The 27,432-nt window shown below is 41.7% G+C and overlaps 1 protein-coding gene and 1 long non-coding RNA gene across 4 annotated transcripts in view; both read left to right on the top strand.

The window, feature by feature from the left end:
- Nucleotides 1-26,133, top strand: part of LOC140843454 (uncharacterized) — a 54,918-nt gene extending 28,785 nt beyond the window's left edge. Inside the window, exons 2-4 of the long non-coding RNA XR_012121245.1 lie at nucleotides 7,108-7,168; nucleotides 13,499-13,597; nucleotides 15,467-26,133. This is a non-coding gene — a long non-coding RNA (uncharacterized lncRNA). The remainder of the gene's footprint in view (nucleotides 1-7,107; nucleotides 7,169-13,498; nucleotides 13,598-15,466) is intronic.
- CCBE1 (collagen and calcium binding EGF domains 1) overlaps nucleotides 1-27,432 on the top strand; it is a 201,062-nt gene that overhangs the window by 117,933 nt on the left and 55,697 nt on the right. The window lies entirely within an intron of this gene.

The following is a 27,432-nucleotide window of genomic DNA, read 5'->3' as shown; positions in this document are numbered from 1 at the left end:
TGAGGGGTTTCTAGAAAAGGTGACTCAATGTACCTGTTCAGTCTGATGGTCAATGCAGCATACAAATTACTCCCTGTGTTCTCTGACACCAGTGTGGAATGGGTACACATCAAACCAAGGGCCTCTCCATGGCGGGTGTAAAGGAAAGATTGGCCCCTCAATGTCCACACTCATTTTTGTGGCAGTGAGAGCTGGCATCTGTTTCTCTGCATTTCCTTCCTGTGATTCATGCACACATCCCCGTGGTCTTTCTCCCTCCGGCCCTCTTCTCACCTCGTCTTAGCAAGGAAGACTGCAGTTTGTGCCGTGTGGCTGTTTAAGCCACACCAGTGGAAAAGAACAGGGCGTGGAAGAAAGAAGTTTTCTTTTCTTGTTCAGAGCTTCTGCACAGTCAGGTGTGCATGAAATGCATGAGTGTGTGTCATTTAGTTTGAAAAGATTGTTTACAAGGTGGTATCGAATCTTGCCATTTTTGTGAAGAAAAAGCAACTGTGTGGAAATATACTGATGGTTTTTATTTCATAATGGAGGGATTAATTTCCTTAAAATTCCTTTATTATTAAAAAAAAGTCTTAAGACAACATGTTTTCACCAGACGAATATATTTAGAACTATTCCATCTTGGTTTATAGTTACATGAAAGGGATCAATTAAGCTTCAAGGAGAACCAAAGGTAGTACAGAAAATCAGTTTGACTTCTTTCTTTTTATAAAGTCATCTTCTCCTTATTAGGAAAGGCGCCTAGTGTGTAGCTGATAACAATTTATTAAAGTGATAGAATTGCTATTATGCCTTGAAATCAAGGTGCTTGTGTATTGCATCTATAATTCTGTAGGTAGTTTATACATTGCTTTAATTCTTGAACATTACACAATGCAAATAATAGAGCACTCAATCTGTTATTTTCTAAGGAAAATATCTTTACACACTGAAAAAAAAAAAACATGCACTGCTCCCAGAATATGTGTGCTGTAACTTCAACATTTTGTGGAAAAGATGAGGATGTTCTCAAAAAGCACCCGAGAAGCCTAGAACTGAGAGAATCGATTATAGCTTTCAGAGTCTCACACATGGTTTTATAGACACGACACTTGTCATATTCATTCTTAGGAAAACATGATGATGGCTAAGGTTATGTAAGATATGTTGCCGAACTTATCTGAAAATCATACATATGTCATGAAACTGTTGCCTTTGTACAGCCTAAATATCAGTCATAGAAGAAAAAATGAAGTCTCTTTCTGGGTGGGAAGAAAGAAAAAAATACTTAATATTGCATCTTTCATTTCAAGGTCTTTCCCTAATGTTTCCTAAATGTTGGCACAGTTCTAGACTCTTAGCAGGATTTCTCCAAGTGTGAGCCACAGGTTCTGAGGGTGGGAGGGGAACTTGTGCAGAATCCTGGCCATCCCCACCCCAAGTCAAAGGACAGGGCCCTGGACTCTGCATTTTAAACTACTTTCCTGGTAACTTTTAATGTTGGTGAAGGTTGAAACACTTAGGGTTGAACTAGAAAACTCAAGGACTTCCTGAGAAGGAAGCCAAAATTCTGAAGAGAATTCTAGTTATGCTGGTTGGCTTGTTCCTTTAAAAATTTTGAAGGACTTTTGAGAAGGAGGGAAAAGGCCACTTCTGGGTGGCCTGAGTTTGGCAGCATCTAGGAGGACTCAATCTTCCTCCCCAGTGGAGTTCGAGAGGTTAGAAGGGATGGGGAAGCCCACTGAGGCCAAGGGAAGAGGGACGCTGGCAGGTCAGGGCTTCGGGGGAGGTTCAGTGATGTGATTCAGTTCACCAGGAGGACTGTGAGCCAGAGTCACCGCTTGAGGGGAGGAAGGCATCTGGTCGGTGATGCTTCGCCACTCCAAGCACCCTCCGCTCCTGCCTCTCCCAGACCATCTTGGCCACTTTTTAGTGGTGCTGCTAGTTTCCAAGCAATATTACATAAATTCTTTAAAACAGTATTTGTCTCTCTCAGTATTATTTCTTTTTTCAGATGAAGGCAGAGCTCAAGAACATTTAGAATGACTTTATCAGTCCTATTAAAGTGATAGGATCATTTTTCCTGATCCTTTACAGTATTATTTTTAACTATCTATCTATTCATAATTTTTAAAAATATTGTCTTCAGTTGATGTAATTTCTCATTTCTGTCATGCTTTAGTTTTGCATTGGGAAATGGAGTTCCGCCTTTGTACGAGAGCTAGTAATTTATCATGTGGACCATTGTTTAAAGAAATTGTAGAACCTCATGTTTGGAACACTTGTTAGATATCACAGTGTCCAAATATCCCCTGAATTCTTCGAGGCTTTCAATGCGAGCGTCAGGAAGACACTGTCAGCAGGAGGGCCCAGGTTGTACAGGCAAAGCTCCGTTCTTTTAGGGATGGCTCTAACTGTGAGAACAATTTTTTGAATTGAGCAGATAGCTGTCTCCTGGCATCTTAACTCTTTAATTCTGACTTTGTTTGGAGAGGTGAGCTGGAAGGAAGTCTGACGTGTCCTCTCTCACATGCCCTCACCTGTTTGAACAGTATTCATCCCGTGCCTGTCCTCTCAGCTCTTTTCCTTCACGCTACTTCCCATGGCCCATTTCCCAGCCCCTCACCTCCTGCTGATTTCTGTTGGATGGCTCCACTTGCCAGTGACCCTTAAATGTGGACACCTAGGACCGAATTCTCAGTCTCTTCCCCTGTAGAGTGAAGGTGGTGGTGATACCCGCTTACCCAGGTTGTGTAAAGCCCAGGTTGCTTAACAGTTAGTGACTTAGACACAGAGCACATAAAATGGATATAAAAACATACTTAACCTGGGAAATACTACAGAAAATCTTATATTCTGTGTATTTGCTGTCTCGTTTTTACCTGCACGTTTAAGCAAGCCTTTGTCAAAATTCTTGTGCAGTCAGTTAGTACATAGAGCAGTTCCAGGCCAAGGATGGATACCAACTCATGAGCGGTCTTTGGAGCATTTGATCTACTGCTACCTTTCATCCGCACTACTACATTTTCCCAGTTTGTCCTCAAGGAGATCATAAGAGACTGTTAACTGTCTTGTTGAAGTCCGCATATGCTCACAGGCGAGTGACCTTGTCCAAGAAAGTAATGAGATATTTGAAAGCACTTGTTCATAGTAAATCCATTTTGATTCCAGATAATCCCTACATTCTCATTACTACAAGCTCCAGTTTAATTACATAATCTAGAATTTTCCTGTGATTGTCATAAGGCTCCCGGACATATAGTTAGGAACTTCACCTTCTGTTTGTCCTTATTTTGAGTTTCCTATCACTGGTACTTACTGTGGATTTCTTTCCTGACTTTTAAATACTGAATAGAATTTAAGGGAACAGATGTCCTCCAGACAATTTTACTGAATTCCTCAAATAGTAGACCTCATACTATTAAAATAAAAAACAAAAAAAGGTAAGGGCTTTACAAAAAATTGAATGACAACAGTGTCTCCTCCCCTCTCCTCCTATTAACACCCACTTAATGTCAAGGTCAGCCACAGTCCAGCTACAACAGTGAACAAAAATTGATGCTCGATTTCACTGGAACCTATTTGACTCTCAATTAGTCCAGTGTATTTGTAAGAAACCTAAGTTGTACTGCCTTTTGGGGTCCTCTATATAATTTTCTTAGATAATGGATAAAAATGGGACTGGTGGCACCTTTGGGCTAGTCAACATGAAGAACACACAAACCCAAAACAGTAAATACAATCCTAATACTTAGCTGCTTTTCTCAATGGAGGAAATGTAAAGGAGTGCTTCAAGTTAAATTCATCAGTTTTTCAAAGACAGCAGCCATGAAATAAGTATATCTTCATCATTTATGAATGCCTCCTAGTTCCCATTATTTTACTCACCCATTATTTATGTCATTTGAGGTTCATCTCAGAACTCACCATTTTATAGGTCAAGATTGTGCACTGATGTTTAAAGTCAACCAAATGCATTACAGAGTATTCTATATAGGGAGTAAGACATGACCCCAGGAATTTACCAAGTAGAATCCCCCACGGGGCAAGGCCATGTAAAATTTGGAAAAGTCTGTTTACTATTAGAGAACAATTTTATATCTCAAAAGAAGAAAAGACTCTGTAGGAATAAAGCTTAACAGAAATCTGTCTGGTGTAACATTTAAAAGAACTTGAAATCATAGTTATTTTATTGTGATACGGGTTTGAAAGCATATTCAGCAATATGTTCTCCAAAACTTTGGGAGAACAAGGGTTTCTCATTTTAGTTTCCAAACTGATGAACAGAATTTTAGAGGTGTTGAAGAACCAAAAGATACGGTCAGATTCACTTAGCCCTGGAGAATCAGGATAATGTTATTGCAAATAGCTTTATATGTCATCTGATTTTCAGTATTAGTTGGTAGACTTTTTATTATCTATTGCCACGTGACAAACTATCCCAAAACTTAGAAGCTTCAAACAATACGTGTTTATTAGCTCAGTTTTTGTGGGTGAGTGAGTAAGGCACTTCTTAGCTGGGTCCTTTCTTCAGAGTCTTTCACTGGCTATAATAAAATATCAGCTGGAATGTGGTCTATTCAAAGTTTGACTAGGGAAGGATTTGCTTCCAAGATCACGAGGCTGTTGGCAGGATTCAGTTTCTCGTGGGATGTGGGATGAAGGGCCCCAGTTCTCCACTGGCTGTTGCCCATGAGCCTCAGTTCCTTGCCAAGAGGACCTCTTCAACATACTTCACCAAATCATGCAAGCCAAGGAGACACAACAAAGAGCCAGCCAGAAACAGGGACCTCGCAGTCTTTCATAACCTAATCACGGTGGTGGCTTCCCATTGGCTGCTGTGTCCGCTGGTTAGAAACAAATCACTGCATTCCGCCTGCCCCACAAAGGACATAAATAAATCACGGGGGTCATAGTGAAAGGCTACACAGAGTTGCAAATTCTTTCCTGTCAGGCCACTCTAGTCCTTTGGAAAGAGGGATTACTGGTAAATGTCACCAGTGTCCCCACGATTTGTGACTCACTTTTGGCTGTTTTCTCTCGTCCCTCCCTTATATTAGGCCATTTTCAGGTTGTCCCATGTAGCAGCTTTGGCTACTAGTTTCTGTAATTAAGTACAGATATTTCAGTGCTCTGAAATTGTCCCTTTGGGAATTTGTGTTAGTCAATAATATAGCCAAGAAGACACTTATGTTCTTTAGAGAAGGCACATAGTGGATCTGTGGCATTTTACTACACTGATGGACAGTGACTGCATTGGGGTGTGGGTGGAGACTTGATAATATGGGTAAATGTAGTAACCACATTGATTTTTCATGTGAATCCTTCATAAGAGTGTATATCAGTCATACCTTAATAAACAAGTAAATAAAAGAAAACACGTATGTTCTTTAGAGAGAAGGCAGGAGTGGTGATAGGTTTGAGAGGTGTCAGTCAAAATATGTTTTTCTAGGCCCTCTTTTGCTCCCTCTTAAAGTAACTCAATCATAGATACGAACCTGTTTATGATTATGTTTAATGGAGCTGAGTTCTGAGGAATAATGGCTGTATCAGAGACATTTAGGAATGAAAATTCAGAGAAAAGTGTGTATGTATATTTTGGCAACCAAAGATGAGCAACTCTTTGAAGTTCTTTAAAGTTTCAGAAGTATCTGAAATGTACTGTTTTGAGAATGAACTCATTCATTTCATAGCTTTTACTCTAGCTAGTCTATAATATATTGATATGTGAACATATCAATATGTGGGGCCATAAATCTTTAGGTGCATTGTTTATTGGATGTATTTAATAAAAAGACATTAAATATCACTTTGTCTTGCCAATGTAGCTTATTTATAGCCATATTCATTTGGAAATACATGTTGCATTTATGTTCCAGGCACTTTTCAAAGTATTTTGGAATAATAACTCATTTATACCCCTATGAAATAAGCCCTATTATCTCCATTTTACAGATGGTAAAAGTGACCTAGAAGAGGTTAAGTGGCTTGCACAACAGCACATAGTTAGGGAAGGGGTGGAGCTGTGATTCAGATTTCATTAAGGTGCATCATGTAGTCCAAGTTTGGTGGATGAGATGAAAGATGTATTGAAAACAGAGGAAGGCTGAGCTAAGTTCCTTATAGGTAGACACACTGAGTGCTGTGTACCAAGTAGTAAGAAGTTGGGTAGCTGTACTCGGAGTATATGTCACCTTGACTTAGCTGGTATTGTGCTGCAGAGACTGTAAATGCAGGGCACTCTAGAATCTGAATTTGAAATTAGGGACACGATTAGAAAATGGTGGCCTTGAAAATGCATCACAGCTCATATAAAATAGATTAACTGTTGAAAAACCCCAGCCCAAAAGATAGTTTTTAAGTCTTCGTTGATAAAGTCAGAGGTCTCCCAAATGCGCCCAGGAGCTCTGCATTAACAATTATTTTGCTTCTTCCAGTTTATGCAACAGCAAAACCAAGAAATTAAGTGTCAAGAAATGAGATGCCCATTTAGTAGGCTTTTGCCACATGAGTTTTGTCCGTCATTCTTGTTTGTTTTGCTACTGTCGTCATGGCCAAGTTGTGCTTCTCCTGGCACCTCATTATTCTCACCTCCGTTTTTCTGGGAATGTTGTTTCCCCGGCCCAAGACAACCGTCTACCTTTGTACACAGACATCTCCCTTTTGCATTTTCTTGGATATTTCCAAATACAGATCACTTTCTTGGACATGTTGAAGAATTTGAGGGAATCTGGTTGATGAGAAACAAGAGCTGGAGATTGTGGGCATGGTGCAGGAGAGAGAGAAGGAAGGTGAACCCAAGGAAGAGACACATCTCCTGAGCACCTACTGTGTGCCATGCCTCACAAAATGCAGAGCACCTCACAAATGACATGTCATTGGACCATAGAATTCTCCCACACCAGATAAGAAAACCAAGGCTACAGAGGTTCCTTTAACCCAAGTCTCCCTTCCAGTAAGGGCTGCAGTTGATATTCCTATACCTCTAGATTCAAAACATATTTCTAAATGAAGTACTTCAGATCTTTACAAATATTAGAGAATATCATAAAAATACTTTGTATTCAACTGAAAATCATAGAACATTACAAACAAAATTGAAACTCTGTATCCTTCTCTCCCTCACAGAGTACATACTACCAAGAATCTGGATTGTATTATTGCTCGAAACGTCCTCATAGTGATCTATGTATGTATTCCTTAGCAATAAATACTATCATTTTCAAGTATTTAAACTTTGACATAAATGGTCTCATGACTGTACCTATCCTTTCACAGCTTACTTTCTGTAGTTTACATTACCAAAACGTGATATTTTTTTCTGTATGAATAAAACCACAATTTATATATCCACTGTCTTGCTGATGGGCTGTTGGGTTCTTTCCAGAATTTTTAGTTATCAAAAACAGTACTGCAGTCAGTAGATGTTCTTGCATATGTGCCTTCTACTCATGTGCGTTGAATTGCTCAGTGTTCAGTCCTCAATGTGTTTAGGACTGGAGCTGCTGGGGTAATATGCACGTTTTCATTGCATCTTGCTCTCTGAGATGATTATGCTAATTTTCACTTAAAAAAGCAGTGCATGAGTTCCTGTTGTTCTGTATGCTTATCAACGCTTACTTATGTCAGGCGTTTTGAGTTTCTGCGCATCTGATGGGTATGAAATGAGTTTAATTTGAATTTACATAATAACTTCCGAGGAGAACCTTTTTACAAGAGCCGTACTTACTGCATTCCATCATTTCGTCAAATCTCAGCATGGCCACCATTTGCCAACTTTGACAGTCTCAAGGTTTCTTCATACCTTTCCAGCATCATTTCATTATGCTGTTGATTTTATTATTACTGAAGGCAAAACTACAGCATTCTGAATTGCTACTCTAAGATCAAAGAAATTGTAAAGTTTTCATAAATCTCTATTATGCAGATTTATTCTGTTATATAAATTATTTGTAGAAACTGATGTAGAAATTGTGTAGAGAAGTTATACTGTAACATTTTATTCACCTCTAAAAGTGATTTTTTCAGTTTGGAAACAAATGGGTAGAATTGGATTTTTTCTTTCTCAGCCTTCCTGCCATTACTTAGGACCCCTTTCTCCTTCCCATGCATCCAGTGAGTACTTGACTTTTTTGTGTGTGGTCAGTTGGAGCATTTGAGGAAAATACATAGGTTGTGAACTCCAGGTTATACAGCTGTAGATTCTGGGCCAGAAGTTGTACTTGGAGGCCTTTCCATGGAGGTTTCTGGACCCAAACTGAATCAGGGTAGAGCCCCATTCTTTAGAGCTGTGGTTCTTGGATGTCAGCCTCAGCACCTGACGGGCTTGTTAAAATACAGATAGCCTGCCTCCGCCTGAATTCCTGATTCTGTAGTCTGCGGTAGAGCTGTTACCTTTTTAACAAATTTCCCTGATGCCAGGGACCACATTTTGAAAATCACCTCTTTAGAGCAATTTACCGCAAAGTAGAGGGAGGTACTGGGTCAGGTTGGAGCTCTCAGACTGAGGGGTCAAGTCCACATGCAGGGTTGATATGTAATATTACAGCACAAAGGGCTGGCTGGCAGGTGTATGAATGATTTCTGTTTTCTTCTTGGTGCTTTTCAGCATATCCCACTTTTAAAGCTTGTGTTTTTAAATGAGGACAAGACTAAAACCAAGTGAAGCCTCAGGGCCTCACAGATTAAAGAGTCAATAAATAAGAGTTCCTATTTTGAATTTGAATTGTAAAAATTCTAACAAAGGTTTTAGTACATGATATGAATGTTACAGGTGTATTTTAGATTGATAGCTTTTAGGATGTGTGTCTAAGCAAACATTTCTAAGATGGTATTAGTCATTCATTCGTCATTAGCACACATTTAGTAATCCTCTTCTGTGTGCCAGGTTATGAAGGTTGAATTGCTCAATTTTTAAAAGAAACAGGGTCATTATGACTCTCTAGGTCAAATTTTTTCTGGTACTTGGGATTTCCCACTGAAATGGATCAGTCCAGGGCCATGATTGCACAGAGGACATGATAGTAGAAACATTTGTTGATTGCCATTACAGAGTGAAGTTATGATTCATATAGGTAAATGGATAAATGTGTTTGGCCCATATGTGTGTATGTGGACACACATATAAACACGTACATATACACATGTACGTCACCTGAATAACTTGGACATTATAACCAAGGTGATCTGTGCATTGAAAAGCAAAATAATTTGTTACAAAATAATTTTGTGAGCAGATACGTGATATGGAGGAGGAATTTTAGGGTGCTAGTGAAGGTCTGTGTTTTAAACTGGATGATATTTACATAGGTCTCCATTGATACATTCATTGTTACACTGAATATATATCTTTTGTACTGATTTCTATATTTTCACAATAAAATGCTATAAATATGAATAAAGTTAAAACTTTTCCTTCCATATTTGCATTTCTTTAGAACTATGCATACTCATGAAAGTTAGTGTATTTATATATGTGCATGGGTGAATATAAAATTAGAAAAGTATGGGCTTACAGCAATATAGGATAAGGTATTCTGTTTATAACCTTTTTCTGTAACTGGTCTTATCTGGGGGAATTTAATTATTTTAAATGTCTTAAGAATTTGCCTCAGTTTCAATATTTTCTATTTTGAGAGACAAATATAGATTCATAATCTTAAGAACTGGGAAACTGTATGCATGCACTTCTGATACCCCTAGCTGCTGTTTTTCCTTCACATAACAATAGTATTATACACAGTAATAGTAATACAACTCATCTCGGGTTCCCAGACCAATTCCAATGAGTGGTATTCTCAAAAACCAGCAGGAGTCTGAAAATTCAACTTAATTCTGACTAGTATCCTTGGAGACAGCAGCAGATTTCCCAGGCTAAGGGTTCATCCTACAAGACTGACCTTCACCCCCAACTCCAGACACCTGTCCATCACAAGCCCCAGGCAGTTACCTGAACTTCTGTCCCACCGGCTATAGATTAAAGGTTCCCGACCCCACCCTTTGGGCTGGATGAATTTGCTAGAGTGGCTCACAGAATTCAGGAAACCACTTTTACCATTTCAATAAAGGATACCGTAAGGGATACAAGTTAACAGCCAGATGAAGAGTTGCATAGGACAAGGTCCCACCTGAAGGAGTTTCTGTCCTCACGGAGCTTGGGGCCTGGCTCCGTGGCACGTGGGAGCATTCTGGTTCCCCAAGCATGGAAGCTCTCCGACAGAGAAGCAGGATCCAAGACAGCGACGTGCTCATCTCAGGGGGTTTTGTGAGGGCTTCCTTGCATAGTCAAGACTGACTAAATTATTGGCCATTGGCTAATTCAACCTCCAGCACCTGCGCTTGGGTGGGGATCCAAAAATCTCTCACTAACATGACAAGACACCCATTTCACTTTTAAGACTGCAGTGTTTTCAGAAACTGTGGATGAAGACCACGTACGCCTGGGAAATATGTATTTGGTCACCTGAATGACCAAGTATGTATTTCTTATGGCTCATTTTATCACACTAGCATTTCAGTTTAACCCAAAAATCTGAAGAATTTCTTTCTTTTTATATTTACCATGCTCAGAAGAAAATGTAATTTCTCCTTGTAATCCACTTTATTTTGTCTCTGAAGATTTTATATGAACACACATTAAACATGACAAAATGAAAGTCAAGAATAGCTTGGGGAGAAAAAAACCTAGGATCAAGATTTCAAAATATTATGAAAAGGAATAATCGAATGCAATCCTTCCCTTGTATGTTAATCTCTGACACCTGCCGGCATTGGTGACCTGCCAGACAGAAAGTTACAATTACCAGGCAGATGTATCAGTTCTGTGAGCCATTCATGGCATTTGGTGAAAACAGACAAGGCTTAGATGTAAGGAAAATGGACGACACCAGAACAACTTTTTATTTAACTCTTCTCCCATGAGGCTCCTTCTTTCCTTTCTAGATGGGTCTCCGTCTTTCATCTTTAAGCATCTGCTCTTGCCAAGCCCTGAAGAAACTTTGTGCAGTCAAACTTACATCTTTGCTCACCCACTTTTCTTTCTGAAATGTCAAAGACATGGCCGATAGTAGTTCATTATTCGAGACCCAATTCTAACCCCACCTCTTCTGAGAAATCTTCCTCCCACAGTTAGAGCACAGTTAGAAAAGTATGGGCTTAAAGCAATATAGGAGAAGGTATTCTGTTTATAACCTTTTTCTGTAACTGGTCTTATCTGGGGGAATTTAATTATTTTAAATGTCTTAAGAATTTGCCTCAGTTTCAATATTTTCTATTTTGAGAGACAGAAAATAGTGCTCAGGAAACCTGCAGCTTTCCATATCTCTGCTGAGAATTTGTACTGGCTGTATACTAACTTGAATAACCCCTTTTTTATTTTATGCTTGCATGTCTTGGACCTTGAATGAGTTGCTTTTTGAAAGCACCACCGTCTTATACATAGGCCCTCAAACACAGAGTAGGTATTTCATAATCTCTTTTTTCCTGAGGACAGATTTTTCTTTTTGCTCCCTGGTCATTCATTTTTCTTCTATTGTAATTAAGAGGCCTGATTTGACAGCCCATGAGATTCTTGGACAGAATAAGGAAAAAGATCACGTGGTTGAAAGTAAATGGGATTTTATTTCTATCTTGAATGTGTCTTTTCTCATCTTTCATTCTGGCAGGGGCACTGAGGAGGCAGTATTTCCAGTGCCTGAGTCATTTCTTTTTTAATGCTGGGAAATTTTTTTGGTCAGTAATTACAGAGTCAGCAAGCTGATTTGAGGGATTTGGAGCATTCAGCTCACCCTGATCCCATATTTTGTTGGAAGAACACTGGGTTCCCAGATGTATTTAACGAGATAACCCTCTCTACAGGACGTTCCCGCTGGGCTTTTGGTATTTTTCTGTACCAATGTTGAGCCCCCCAATTCATGGCCATCGCTTAGACAGGAAGAGTTGCCCATTGTAATAAAGCATCCAATTAAAATGTTAGGTTTAAAATAACAAATGTAAGTAATTCAAAAAACAGATCAGTATTAGAATAAGAAAATATCAAAATAATTAGGAAAGTTTTGTCCACAATAACAGTAATATCCAGTGCTATTGATTGACTAGGCATTTGGGAGAAGAAAACTGTTTTAGAATGATGGGAAAGCGGTGCTTTATGGAAATTGTTCTGTGTGTGTAATGTCACTTTGTTCTCATTCTTTGTTCCCTCATGCCATAAAGCATACCTTAAGGCAGATTTTCCAGAGAATTCTGGAAGCCAAGTCACTTTCATGAGTGCCAGCTCATAAACAAAGACAGCCTTCCCAGGGGAAAAGGGCAAAGGCCCCCGGGTGATATCGGGGATCTCATGGACAGCGGTCAGGCTTTCTCGAGCCAGGTGGCAAATGCACAAATGGCTCACCAATCCTTTCAAGTACCTCGGGAAAAATCACTCATACCTTTATATTTCAAAAGAAATTTAAACATACTTTCTAATTATGACAAGCTAATAAAATTATTTATAAATACAAATAATTTAGCAATAACTCGTGATACTTTCAAGTATCATATTTGCTTTGAGGGCCCAGACCTACAGGCAGGATTTTCCCACTCACCCCCACCATGGTATGGGCTTACCCTGACTTTGCTTGGCCTTTAAAAGAGAGAGTGAGGAAGGGATCCTGGGTCCCAATTTATTAAAGGAGACGTCTACAAGAAAGAAAACAAGAGAAAGCATGTGTGGGTTAAATAGAGCTCACCTATGATGATTCTATTGGTCATCTTCCAGCTCTTTCTAGGAAGTTCTGTATGTTGCTACCAAGCTAGACTGACCGTGTGTCCCAGTTTCACAGCTGTCGTCCTTGGAACTTTGCACCATAAAGCTATTGAAGCCTTGGTTATTTTTTCCTCTTAATTAACCCTAAAGGGAGCCCCTCACTGACTTGTAAAACTTAGCCTAGACCTAGTAGCTGTAAACACAGCAGGAACCTGAGCTCTTTGAAACCAATTCTATCCATTTTTGTTTCCAAACTGAAAAAAATCACTTTTAGAGGTGAATAAAATGTTACAGTATAACTTCTCTACACAATTTCTACAAATAATTTTTGCTGATATAGATGTTTCTAAGGAGGGTTTAATAGCCCACCAGCCAGTTTAGTGCAGAGCTATCTGTCTAGATTGATGGCTAAAGCTAAGGACTCTGTTGCTGTCTGAGACCCGAGGCAAATTATCCCTCCAGGGACCAGAACAACCTGATTTTACCTCTCCTTGCCCTTATTGCTAACTCAAAGCAGTTGTTAAAGCCAACCTTCAATCACCTCCCAAAACAATTTCCTTTACTCAACAGCTTTTAGCTGGATAAGGGGTGGGGAGGCTTGGGCCCTTAAGGGCATTTATAGTAGAGCCGCAAACACGACAAGGCTCCATGGAGGACAGTCCAGGAGTAGATACACACCCTTTGCAGGTGGACAGAAGCTAGAGGCCCCATCATAGGGATTTGGAGATTTGAGCCTTTGCTCACTGAATCCTGTGCTCCTTTTGCCATTTTCAGACTTTTTGCTCAGCCAATAAGGTGACTTCCTTTAAAGAAGGCATCTCCAGGCCCCGGTTTCTTGTGGCTTTAGAGTGGGAACTCTTAAGCTCTTCATAAGTAAGTAATAAAATGACTGTATATTGGTAAAGGAGGTGGGCTGTTACTCCTGGGTGGAGAACTTCAGTTAGTCAAAGAAAGCTTTCTTTAAATGGAGTGCATGCAGAACTTCAGGTATCTTGGGGTCACATCACTGATGCTGAAGGCTGTCCTGTGCAAATGGGTAGCATGGTGCAGTGCAGAGAGCCTGGGGGGCAGGAGACTCAGGATCCAGGACTTTATCCTGGCTCTGCCCCTCACAGGCCAGAGACGCTTCCCCTCTTTTAGGTTCAGTTTCCTCATCTGTACAAAGGGTTTAACACTACTCTTTACAGTTGTCATCAAAATAAAGTTTGGCAACACTGCATGCTACTTAGTTATAAAATGAGATTCTGATTATCAGTTAACAGCTACCATTTTATTTCAGTTGTTATAAAACTACAATTTATTGAATATATGTCATGAACCAGGCACTATGTTAAGCACCTTATACACATCATCTAATTTAAACTTCACAGCCCTTGAGATAGTGCAGTTCCCATTATACAGTGGAAGAAATTGAGACACAAAAGGTTAAGTTACTTGTCTAAGACCATCCAGCCAGTAAGTAAGAAACCCAGGTTTTAAATCCAGAGGGTCTGACTTCAAGGGCTGTGCTCACAATCAGCACACACACTGCCTCTCTGTTGAGGCAGCTAGCCCACCTCAGGGCTCTGCTGGAGCACTGTCTCGAGGCTGGAGCCGTATCCTCATTCCTTTGATCCCCATCTCTATTCCTGCACTAAAATGAATCTCAGTGCTTGCCTTTTCAACTGGCAAATAACTTTAAATTCAGTACTCAATGCTAATGAAGGGACCGAGGGTGGGCGCTTTTATATCATGCCTACAGGGGTGTTCATCGACAGAACTTTCTGGAGAGCAACTTGGCAATCAGCCTCTGAGTCCTGTGTAGGAATATGTAATAAGGTACTATCCAGGGTTCATGTAGAAGGTGTCTATTAAAGGATTATATGTCTTAGCACAGGCTTTATACAAATGTACAATAACTAGAGAAAAGTGAAACCATGGTTTATCCACCTACTAGAATGTAATGTAGCCAATAAATGTCAGGTGTTCACAAAATCTTTAATGATAGAGAAAGTACAAAATTTTCAAAGTAAAGTCAAGAATAAAATAGTTTAAAGAATACAGTCCTAGTTTTGGTTAATGTGTGTATATGTTTTAATAAAATGTAAACAGTATTTATGAGAAGTAGGATTATGGAACATTTGATCATGTTTTACATTTTCCAAATTTATATAATAAGTATTTTATCTAGAAAAAATAAGCATTACTTTAAATTTTTTTCTCAAAATGTTCACTAAGTCCAATGAACTTACTCTTTTAAAAGTAGTATTTGTCAATAGCAGCAGACTCACAGACTCCAAGAAGGGACTAGTGGTCACCAAAGCGGAGGGGTGTGGGAGGGTGAGTGGGGAGGGGAGGGAGAAGGGGATTAAGGGGCACTATAATTCACAGTCACAATATTGGTAGGTCACAGGGAAGGCAGTACAGCACAGAGAAGACAAGTAATGACTCTAAGGCAACTTACTACACTGATAGACTGTGACTGCAATGGGGGGCCGGGTGAGGCCTCTTGATAATATGAATGAATGTTGAAACCACAATGTTGTTCTTGTGAAACTTTCATAAGGTTGTATATCAATGATGCTTTAATTAAAAAAGTAAAATTTGTTACAAGTTTTTCATTCTGCAAAGCCTGGTTTCTTGTAGCACTTTCTCCATATTAAAAAAACAAAATCAGATCACGTGGTATGATGGCTTGGCTTGCAAGAGGCCAATGACAATATCTGGTTCCTTTTAAAATCACCTGTTGTCTTTTTTCACCAGTGCCTAGAGTGAGGTAAACAGGAGGAAGTCCTTGACTGGCAGCAGTACTCAAAGATACGGGGTAGGAAGTAGGAACAGACGCTACAGAGAGCCCTCGGGTCTACTCCTGATTGTAAAGGCCGTGTGCTGTTTCCCAATTTCTCTTCTAGAAGTCCCTGCTGACTCCTGTGTTTTGGGGAAATGCTTCCTGGGAAAAAAAAGAAAGGTGACTCCTTTTTCCCTGGAAAAGTGTGCTCATCCAGATTCAGCCACATAACTCATGAAATACCTTTCTTCATTGCACCATAACCAAGAACCAGAGAAATTTGTATTGAAAAAAAAAAAACAACAAAAAATAATTGTGCTGAAATCATGAAATAAATCCAAAATCACAGTTCTGGTGCATATAAAAGTCAATGTTGGGGGATTTTTATGGGTGTAATGCTTTTTAGAACTTGGCTCTTGATTTTCAACTTAGTGAAAATTATTGTTTGCTTAAAATAGTCATCTCAGCTTTTCTGGAGTGATATTTGAATGTGAGTGTAACACATGGGATTAGATGTTGTTGGCAGGAAGGGTAAAAGATTCCACTTTGGACTGTAAAATCTGCACTTCTGGCTGGGGGATGAAGACAAATGATTTAAGTAACAGGAGAAGTCCAGCATTCAGAGAATATTGTTCCAGAAAAAAAGCTTTACAGTCCTTTTGTGACTGATGAAAACCAACAAAAATCTTACTTTTTAAAAATCATGTATTTCAACAAAATACCCAGCTCTGTATACTGCTACAGTTACAAGGCATTGTGCCAAATTGGATTAATTATATTTGTGTTTCTTCTGTCAGGATCTTAAGGCTTTGAACAAACATGATTTAGAGGAGGAAATGACTGTAAGCATGATGCTCATTTTGGCCATCAGCCAGAGTCAGCTCAACTCAGTCATTATGGTGACTGGGTACATGTGGTTCCGGTGGAAGCCACCCCATCAGGAACATGAATTCAAATATTCTAAATCTTAAAATCCAACCTTAAATGTGTGTGCACAGAATTACAATATGTGCCTCTCCCTGTATGGATATTTTGACATTTATCTGAAAAGTCCCCATTGTAAGAAGTTACTTGGAGAAAGTTCAAACATTTGTTCTCACTTAAAAATTGTTGATTCATTGTCAAATCAAGCAGGTAAACATAGCCTGTGTTGAATTATGTATAAATCCCAAGCTCATCTAGTTAATGGACCAAGCTTATATTTGCCACCTTAATTTTTCTAATCAATGAGTCCTATGTAAGGTGGGCCATGCTGCTTTTGCAGAAGCAAGATCTTTCCTGTGGAAGCCACTTCTGGATATTTAGTAGAAGCTATTCATTTGTGGGTAAAAGTTGATCAGATTCAGATGTTACTTTTAAATTGAAATGTGGAGAATAAGTTGTATTTCTAATAATTCTAATTTTTCTGCTATGATTAGAGAGTCTTAAGGTATCCAAATACTCAGACCACATAATTGAATTTAAGGAAATCTTAAAGAGGAGAGCAAAGGTTAGGAAAAAATTCTGTTGAGTAGAGCATAGAGTGTAGGAGTAAAATAGACCAAAAATAGCAAAACTTTGCGGCCATCAGAAGAAAGATTTTGAGATTAAATGCTTATTCTGGGGTTCCCCCAGAAACCGACCCAGAGGCCAGGATTTATGTGTGTAGTATATTTGGGAAATGATCCCAGGCAACACTGGGGGGAAGTGAGAAAGGGTAGAGAAGGCAGCTGAGAGATGGTGTGCTTCAAGCCAGTTATCACTCTCACGTACTGGAGCTTAATCTTTCTGGAAAGTCTAGGAATAGTATAAAATTACAGTCCAGGGCAGGGTGCTGCTGTCATTGGTTGAGGTGTTAATTCCCCAGGACTACGTCTTCCTCCCTTTGGGTAGCCCTGCCAGCAAGTGTGCAGCCTCTGGTAGCCAGAGAAGAGGCTCAGGCACAGTGATACAGATGCTGGTGGCCCTGCAAACTTCATTGGGGCCCCAATAGTATCTGCTTCAGTGCCTTTCCCTGTAATTTAATGTCCATACTATCCATGTGCCACTGAAATTCCTGCCTGTGCTATTAGAGGGAGCACTGCCATCTCCTTATCCTTGTCTACCACTGATTAGCAAGTAGGCAAGTTTACCATGTGGGCCTTCAACTATGTGAGGAATAACTAAAGACGAAGTGAGCACGGTGGTCATACAGAAGATCCATTAGCAAACAAGTGATTTAGAGTACTGTTTATAGTTACATTATGAATGGTTTGTTTTTAATCATGACCCTATAGCCAAATGTGCTTAAACACTAACAATATTGTCTTAGCTACTGGGTGGAGACAAAAGTAGCAATGATGAGCACACATAGGACAGAAGGGATCCCAGATGGGAATCTGCTCAGCTGCCCTGGAATTCCAGCCTATCAGCAGCTCATCCGAGTTGAGCTTTTGCTCTGATCTGTAAATTTGTGGGGACTGGGCTAGCTGGCAGCTAAGGTGCTATTAATGTCCCTCTCCCAACCCCCCAAAAAACCAAGATCTTAGTATACTAATAATTCATTTTTTTCTTCCTCTTGGCCTTGGTGACATAAACATATTCACCCAAATTAAACATGTAAGTCATGGAAATAAAGGAACTTCAGAAGATTCTCACCAGACAGATGGTAATGATTCTGAAGAAAGAACCATGTTAAAGATCTCATGTTTTGAAATCTGATTGCCCAGGAAGGGAGCTACTCATGTCAAGGAAGGGATGGGTTTAGAAACAGATGTCTATATTCTGTGTGTGTGTGTGAGAGAGAGATTAGAACAGAGAAAGCATGAAATGTGTGTGGTATTACTATTGTATTATGGCATACTCACTCCCATCCAAGGGTTTGAGAAGCCCTCTGGAGGGGAAGCTCACAGGACCCTTGAATAACTGGTGCTTTTTGAGCTGCCTCTGAATGAGTGTATCTTCAGAAAAATGTTGAAAACCACCAGGTGGTCCTAGGGCTATTGTAATCCTACTGTTTTATGCCCAAACCCACAGATCATCAACTCCTCCTTTCTCAAGGCACTGATCACAGGCCTAGCAATGGGTGCAAGTTATTTCCACCCCAACTTACCAGAGAAGCACCTGTTGGGTTCAGAACCACGGACAGTGTCATGGGAGGCTGCACTGCTTGGCCACCCAATGATCTTGGACATGCTGATCCTGTGACACATCTTTTAATCTTTGAAACTCCCCTATTCCATGACCATGTATGTCATGTGATCCAGAAAATGTTATCTTTTCCAAACTTAAGGTATGTGACTCTGGGTGGCCTGCCTGCCTCCTCTATGGCTCAGTAGGAAAACTGAGTGCCCTGAAAGCCCACTTCTTTGCATGCTTACTGTTAGAAGCATCTGGCTTTAAATGCAACCTATAAATGCCTGGAGGCAGAAAGGAGCAGAACTCATCAGCTGATCTCACCTAATCAGTGCATACCCACTCAGTCTTAAAACAGAGCTTCCATGTGACCAGCGGGTGCTGAGGTCCAGTGATGACAGGTCAAAAATATGATAATGGTGTGTATTAGAGAGAGAGAGGAGCTAGTGAGCTGCTTTGTAGGTAGGTTATATGTAGGGCCTCTGTGGCATGGTCTCCGTTCTATGTGCAGAGCTGAAATAGCCATCACTTACCCTTATGAACACACATAAAAACAGGTGAACATTCCTCCTACTCCAACACAAGGGAACCTTGCCCCCAAGGTAGCCAAACTGAATATTCCAAGAATGCCAAATGCTAGGATTCCTTACAGTTAGACAGCAACAATGTAAAAGAACAATTTACTTGAGTGAACCAGTAAATTTTTCTGCAGTGATGCAATTCAGTAGGCTACCCTGTTATCTCAGCAACCTCTGCTCAGAAGGCTTTAGCAATCTCATCTACTCACTTTTTGCAAAAATGAGGCAATAGAAGCATAGATGTTAAATGACTTGTGTAGTAACCAGAACTCCATCTCCAGTGACCTATTCCACCTGCCATGGGAGAAATGGGCATTTTTGTTTTAGACACTTCTGTCTTGTGGAGTTGAAGTTTATGCTGTGGGTGAAAGTTGGAAGTGCCAGGAAAAAAGTGGACATCAAGTGATCTGACTGACACTATAAAATTTAATGAAATTTGCTTTATTTCAAGATAACCTGAACATGAGGTATTGATAGGAAAGATGGTCATACAGTGCTTTCTAAGGAAGGACTCAAGTGAAAAAGCTGAGTTTGAACAAACTTCTATCCTGGCAGACGCTCAGCAGGACATCCTCGGGGTTTGCTGTGAAGCTCTGACAGCCACCTTGCAGGTTATCATTCACTTCTGGTACATTCCACTGTAGCCCTGCCCAGGAGGACTTATGATGGGCGTCCAAAGCATCTGGAGACTCAGGAACCGGGTCACATCGTGGAAGCCAATTAAGTAGAAATTTGGTTAGCAAGCCAGGAAGGTCTGTGGTAATGAGCTGAATCATCTCCTAAGAAGAGAAACAGGCCCTGAAGATGAGTTCTAACAGGAGGGTAAACAAAGATAAACCTCAGTAACCTGCCCCCCACCACAAACTTTGCTTTTCAGCACAGACTGGTCTACCGCCTATCAGTGGAATGTTAATGACTCACATCCATCCACGAGGTATGTTGTTGCAACAGACGCTAGCAGCTGTTATCAGCCACTTGACATGTTTGCTGGCCCTTCTCATTTTCACTGGCTCTTTCTTATCCCTCAGTCTTTATGAAGAGCTGTAGATATTTGCATTCCTAGCCAAAAAGAAAAAAGTAGAGGCCTTTCTGTAGGTCCCTGAACCTCAAGCTGCAGCTGCCTGATGGGGGTCAGCAGGGCCGTTCACGTCCCTCATGCCGCCAGCAGCCAGGCCACAGTGATCTGAGCGTGGCTGCCCCAGGGCAGGAAGGGGTCTTTGTCCTTGTTCCCTTTCCTTGGCAGCATGGCTTCTATTCAATAAGGATAGTCGTTCTCTGCAGTGAATTAGAACAAACAGTTTCTGGAGCACCAAGGTAAGGCAAACAAAATGCTTAAGCATTACTTGCATTATCCCCTCAACTTCCCCTCAAACCTATAAAGTAGATCTTCCTATTGTGCCCATTTTGCAGATGAGGAAACGGAGGCTCAGGGAGATTACCTTGTCCAGACATGATTGCAGAGTGGTAGAGGTAGGGTTTGAGCTCAGGCAGCTGGAACCTCAGCCTCCTTTCTCCAGCCTCCCTCCAAAGATGATTTTACCAGACCTACAGAAGAGCAGCATAAAGCCAGCCAGCACACCTTTAAAGGTCATGTTTGTTTCCCAAAAGATCATTTCTCATATTATTTAATTAATTTTCCTCAAACTTGAAAGATTACCTTGGCCTTCTAACCTGAAACTGTACCCAAGATATATGCTTTCAGGAGGATGTGTGTTGATACCCAAATGAACTACTGCTCAGAGGTGGAATCAGAAACAGAACACAGTAGCTCTGAGAAGACCTAAAAGATAGAGGTGGAGGCGACTCTTCAGAGCCCATTCTGGGAAGTGATACCATTTATGGGTAAAGTGCAGCTTGGGGCCCTTCTTGGAAAAAGTAACTCGTGTATGTAAGTGTTTAGTACCATCCCTGGTATGCTGAATAAGAAATTGTTACTTTAATTACTACGATCTATTAGTTCCTGAATGGTCAGTCTTTAAATGAAATATGGCTGTTTATGTAAGTAAAATGTCAGCTTGAAAACTTTTGAAGCAGATGTCTGGCTCATCACGGCCTTTGAAGGCTGGGTGGTTGTGCATTTTTTACTCTGGGCCTGAATGTGGTTCCGCTTTATCTTTTCTACCCTTCTTTTCCTTGCATTCCACCCCCCACTCTTTACCCAGGGTCATGTATCGCTTTACACTACTTTATATCATATTTGAAGAAAGCTATGACATGCATAAATTTAAAAAGGAAAATATCAGAACAACCTGCTTCTCAGCTTCGCAAACAAAGAAGTAAAACCCTGTGTGTTATCTGAGCCTGGCCTCCTGGTTATTGAAATTCCAGGCGTCATCTGTAAGTACAGTTGAGCTAGGACCAGGAGGGTCAGAAATCGGAATTAAAGAGATTTATCGACGACCTCAGAACGACCTAAGGAACTCTGATCAAAACAACTTAAAATGCATCTATTTAAAGAGATGCCTTTTCCATGTGTTTTAATGACTGAAACCGAAAAGCGTTCGTCGTCGTGGCAAGGGTGCTCTGGGGTGAGGCGTGAGTGTGTGTGCTTGGAAGTCTGCAGATGCTGCTTAGATGAGGGTTGCAGCCTTTTTATTTTACTTCATTTTTTTTAAGAAAAGGAAAAAATGAAAACATGCCTGAATTCCCCAAGAAAAGTCTGTATTCCATAGCAAACAAAGCCCAAGCCAGAAGCTACCCTTACACACACACAGGGCTCCAACCTCAGGGTCTGAGCCAGCAGAAAATGTCACCGTGGCTTTCCAAGGCAGGTTAGACCGTGAGGGTCGCTGGTCTTGGCTGCACAGAAGGTCGAGCTTTGGGAAAACAGAGCTAGATCAAAGCAGTGAGTCTCCTGCCCTGGAGGCAACTCGCTGGGAGGGCTGCATTTGCTGAGCCGAGGAAGTGAGCTCCCGGGAGTCTAGGCCTGGTAATTGGTGCTTAAATGCCCACCCTCTCTCCCTGTCCCCCAGGACGGCCCTGCCTAGCAGCAACCGGCTAGATGCTGTGCAAGATGCAGAAGTGGGCCTGCCCTTGAGCCTCTTGATCTTACAAATTTGGGATAGGCAAGTGGTGTGGGATGTAAAGGTTCTTTGAAAAGGATGATAAAGTGATGGCCCCATGGTGGTCATACTGCTGTTTTTGTGATGGTGACTAGTGTCCTTGAACTTCAAGCTGCAGCTGCCTGATGGGGGTCAGCAGGGCCGTCCCTGTCCCTCATGCCTCCAGCAGCCAGGCCATGGTGGCCTGAGCATGGCTGCCCCAGGGCAGGAAGGAGTCTGCCCTCTCGCTGCTTCCGAGGACAGAGTGTAGATGGCCAAAGGAGCGTGGTATGGAGCCGGTCAGATGAGGGTCTGAATTCCAGCCCTAAGCCTCAGTGTTTTTATCTCTAACTTGGGCCAAGCCTCTCCCACCTAACTGTTGTCTGGCCTCTCCCCTTTCCCTCTCAAAGTGTCGCCTTTGCCAATTTTCAGGGTAATCAGGAAAATTCCGTGGCTCTTCCAGATTCACAGGCCTCCTCCTGCCACCATAAGCTCCCACCAACTCTGCTCAGTCCACCCAGAAGACCACCCCTCCCACGTCCCTGAAGGAACCTAGAGCCAGCCACCTGCCCTACCATCTGCCTCCAGACTCCACACGCCTGATGGCCCTACCTGGAGGTTTTGACTAAAGTTAGGGCTGGGTGACCTTAGAAAAAATCACCAAGAAGGAAGAACGCAACTGAAATTTGGACCCTGGGGGTGAGCCAGACAGGAAAGGTACTTCATTACCTGGGTTTTTTCTTCTTGACTGAACTGCGTCCGCTTGGTTTCCCCCCAGCACCTCTACCCCGCCACCTTCATTCTCTCAAATGGAAGAACCTTGCCCCCTGCTTTAAGAAAACTACGAGCTCTCCAAAGAAGGAAACGACGTTTTTTTCCCCACCTGAATCCTCCATCATAATGGAGTGGCCTGGCTTCAGTCAGAGGAGCCGTGCGGTCTACCGGCCAGGGCTGCATGGAGGGTGGGACCCAGGCTAGGAGACTGCGAGGACGTGAGCGCTCACTCACTCCGGTGAGGGCTACAGAGCTCTTTTTTTTTTTTTTTTACCAGGGAGCCTGTTCCCCAAGCATGTCCCTTGATAATACTGATTTTTTCCCTCATCAACAGCCCTCCTAGTCTCATCCAGCAGAAAGGGATCCCATGATGGGCTGGAGAGCTCTGGGCTCCTTCTGGCTGTGCCCAGGCCTGCCAGAACCACACGAGGAAACCCAGGTCTGCACACCTGCTCTGCGTGTTTCACAGGGGGCATCGTGGTGCCACATTCTTTGAGCCGTCTGTCTCGTAGATGGGTTTGAACGTAGGGGTTCCAACAGCCACAGCTCTTCCACCTGCCAGAAGCAGAAATCTCATTCGGGTGAAAATGCAGAGCAAGTGTAAGTGGTTCCTACAGAAGAATCACTAACTCAAGGACAGAAAATGAAGGCGCATGAGCCTGGCATGATCAAGAATGGAAAAGTCAGGGCTAAAATCACTTTCCCTGTCTCACTAAGTGCCTATTCTATCCTTTCACTACAGCCTCTCCCTGATCTGCTCATTCTGTCTCTTCAGTGCACACAGCACCCCCCCCCCCAAAAGGCTACCTCAGCCTTAGAGTCAGTTGATGGTCAGCTCTGTTACCACAGCTAACTGCTGACATGGATCGCTTGTCCCTTAATTGAAACTCCTGAACAAACCTGATTGGCTCAGCCCAGCCCAGGCATCCTTCAAGGCTAGTGTCACTGGTGCTGGGAGGGAAGGGCATGGTTCTGAACTGCAATGCACTAGGAGCCCTAGAAGCTATGAGAAGGTCAAGTTCCCCAGAACTAGAAGGTAGTAATATTATCGTGATGATGACAGTCAAATGTCATCAATTCTAAGATATGGTTGCATTGTTTTGTTTGCATTTAACAGCTCTAAACTTGGGATGTATTTTTCATTCACTATATGCAGCAGTGAGGATATTCTTGTCAATCCCTGAAAATGCATAAACCGCCAATGTGCCAGCATCAAAACGTGTGTCGGGGTTTTAGCTGCCTGGGAAAAAGCCCCGGAGACACATAGAGCATTATTCACCTGGCACAGTTGACTTTTACCTTTTAAGAACCAGCAGGTGGCAGGAGGTCATGAATCTGATGTCTTCAGCAGCATTCTTAGAGCAGGAAACAAAAGTAGGCTCTAGGTACTCATGAAGCCAACTTTGGGGCTGGTACTAGTGAGTTTTAGTTCTTATATGGGTTCTTTTTTGAAATGCTGCATCACCAGTGAACCCAGGGGCATGAAGATGTTTTGTGGTAAAGCATAGGGATTGGGAACTCAGTTAAAAGATGAATTTCCAAGTCAGACTCCATATGTGAAGTTGTTCTAAAACCATCTTAACCAGTCTCTTTTGTTTTCCTTATGTGTATCCACACATGTGGCATGACAATCTGTGTCTAATCAGGATTAAAAGAGGTATTTTAACAAGCCTAAAAGAATTTCAGTGGTAAAACACTGTGTCAGAGACTCACTGGCAACCTAAAAAATTGTTAGGGGAGACATAAAATAATAGGGCATCTTAACTGTTGACAGTGTCTTGCATTCAATGAAATATGGTAATGTCATCAACAGTCGAGGCCACAGAATTCTAAACAGCAGAAGCCTGCAGGTGGAGATCTGGTTTTTTGCGGGGAGAAATGATGGGGACTTGAGGCTAAGTTTGCATAGCAAGCATATACACACTGGCGCATAACTACAGCAACATTCTTGAATCTTTTTCTGCATACTTTTATAAGAATATCAGCCATCTATGCCTGTGAAGAATGACACCAGGCATTTTGGGGACGTGGTTATGGGATGAAGTGGGGACAGAGAGGCCCACGTCCCTGCAGCACAGGAACCAGGGAGGAGCTTCAGCTTAGGAGGAACCCAGGGACCTGATCACATAGGACTGTCTAAGCCAGAGCAGGGGGTTTGACTTGTGTTCTGTGTGCAGTGAGCTGCCATTGGGGCAGTTTGAGCAGAGGAGCATCTGACATTTTTTTAAAGATTATCCTATGTACTGGACGAACAAAGGTAGTAAGGGAAGAAAGTGGAGAGAGCAGAGGTTGATGCGGGTTTGGGACTAAAGAACAGGGAGAGTTGGAGAAGAGATGGAGGAAATATAATCAAAGCCTAATATATCACTGTATGGTCTTCCTCAGGACTCACACCACAAAATAAAGCGAATGGTCCCAGCGTTCTCTACCATCCACCCAGCAGCGAGAATTGATGGTCACCTAGAATAGCTGGTTGTCACTTTGCAAGACAAATGGCACTGCTCCCAGATGCCTCTGTCATAATCCAGGCTGGCCGTCCTGCGCTGGAAGCCTTGGACTGCATGCTGAGGGTGGCTCATATTTCATGGCCTGAACTCCCAGCTTCACTATGGCCTAGTGTTCAGGTTCATGGGTTTTTCTGTGGGCCTCCCACCTCTGGCAGCACAGGGACCTTGTACAACACCGTTGGCACAGTCACCCCCTTCCCCAGCCTGCCCCTTAGAAAAGCATCATTCCATTGCTTGGAAAACATGGTGGGTCGCTTAAACGATTATTCCTTTTCTCACCCAGCTCATTAATAATGACATTCAATAAATCAGGTCTATCTAAAAAATACTTGCAGAGCAAAGGAACCATCTGGATTCCAAGAAGGTCATTAGAAAACATGCATGAAATAATTGTTTCCTAATCCCCTCCTGTATGAATCTGGCTTGTTTCGACTAGGCACTGAAGTTCCTCTTAATGTGTGGTGTGCTTCTGCAAACTTAAAGAAATTTGCTAGATTCCAAATGTGTCCAAAATCTCATGGTTTCAGTGTGTACAGTGGGTCCTGGTTAAGGACCAAATGCTTTGCTTTTTTCCTTTTTTGTCCCCTTGTATTGATTATATTCAAAATAAAAATATTAGCTTTTTTTTTTATGAATTGTACAACAATGAAAAGAAGTCAGAATTTTCCTTTATCTTAAATGATAGCAAATCATTTATAGCAAGTATCATTAAACCTTGCATGGCTGAGCAAAAAATGCTGGCTTTAGGAGGGGGATGGGAGTGGAGACCATATGATGCAACCCAGCAGCCAGCTGTCCATATATGGGCTGCATGTAGCTAAAAACCACTCTTAACTGGGTTTGAGTGTAAGTTGTGTGACTTTGTTGTTTACTGTGCATGTTGTTGTGAGCTTAATTTTATGCCTGCACTGTTCTAAGTGGTTTATATAAATTGTCATTTAATGCATGAGAAAACTGAGAGAAAAAGGAGGTAAATAAATTGTCCAAGGTCACACAGACAGCATATGGATAGACTGGGGCTCTAACTCAGGCCTGACTCCGAAGTCCAAATTCTTAATCACTGAGCTACAATATTCACCCAGACAAACATGAACTACCATAACATACTGCTTGTAGGTTAATCTGGAAAATAAGGATACAGGGGGGAAAGAGGTTATGAACCAGTATATTGGTTCATAATTTACAAATTGCAAGGAAATGTTGACTCTGTGTATTGTAAGATTTTGACCAATGCTTTCAGTTCAGTTGGATGCACGGTGGACCTGGTGCACAGAGTATGGGTAGTTGCTCTCATAGGCCAACAGAGGGACAGGCATGAGCACGGCATGGGGGAGGACAGCATGGAAGCAGTGTGGCCACAGCAACCTGCTACTTGGCAGCTGATTGGAAAGCAGAATGGAGTCAGAATATGAAGATCCTGAAAAGCCAGGGAGGACAGTTATGGATCTGACAAGTGTTGACGTGAGGCAGAAGGGATCATTGAAGGATTTGAATGTGGGCATGGCCCAAAGAAGGCAGTACTGCCTCAGCCATGGCAAAATTGGAAGACCTGGGCACCTGGGGTTGTGAAAAACAGCTCAGCGCTTATTTGCCACTATCAAGGTGTAGATGGATATGGGTTAGACACATAGTGGCAGTTGTAAAAATGGAGAGGAAAGGGTCAGTGGAAGCACAATGTCTTTATTAAAGCTGACAGGCCTTGATGTTTGGGGAAAGGGAAAGAATTGGAAAGTTTACGCCTAGGTGGTTTAGAGATGTGAGACATTTCAAACGAGATGTGGGTTTTGGAAAGAAGATGACTGGGTTGATTTTCAAATGTTTTGACTTTGAAGATATCTTGGTAAAGATTCCCCGGGGTCATTGGCAAGGGGTCTCTCGCTGGAGTGAGAGACCGGGCTAATCATGCAGGGGTGGGAGTCCTGTTACAGGAAAAGCCACAGAGAAAGCT

This window comes from Manis javanica, chromosome 9, assembly GCF_040802235.1.
Source record: "Manis javanica isolate MJ-LG chromosome 9, MJ_LKY, whole genome shotgun sequence".
Taxonomy (NCBI): domain Eukaryota; kingdom Metazoa; phylum Chordata; class Mammalia; order Pholidota; family Manidae; genus Manis; species Manis javanica.
This window is presented reverse-complemented; position numbering and strand designations above follow the sequence as displayed.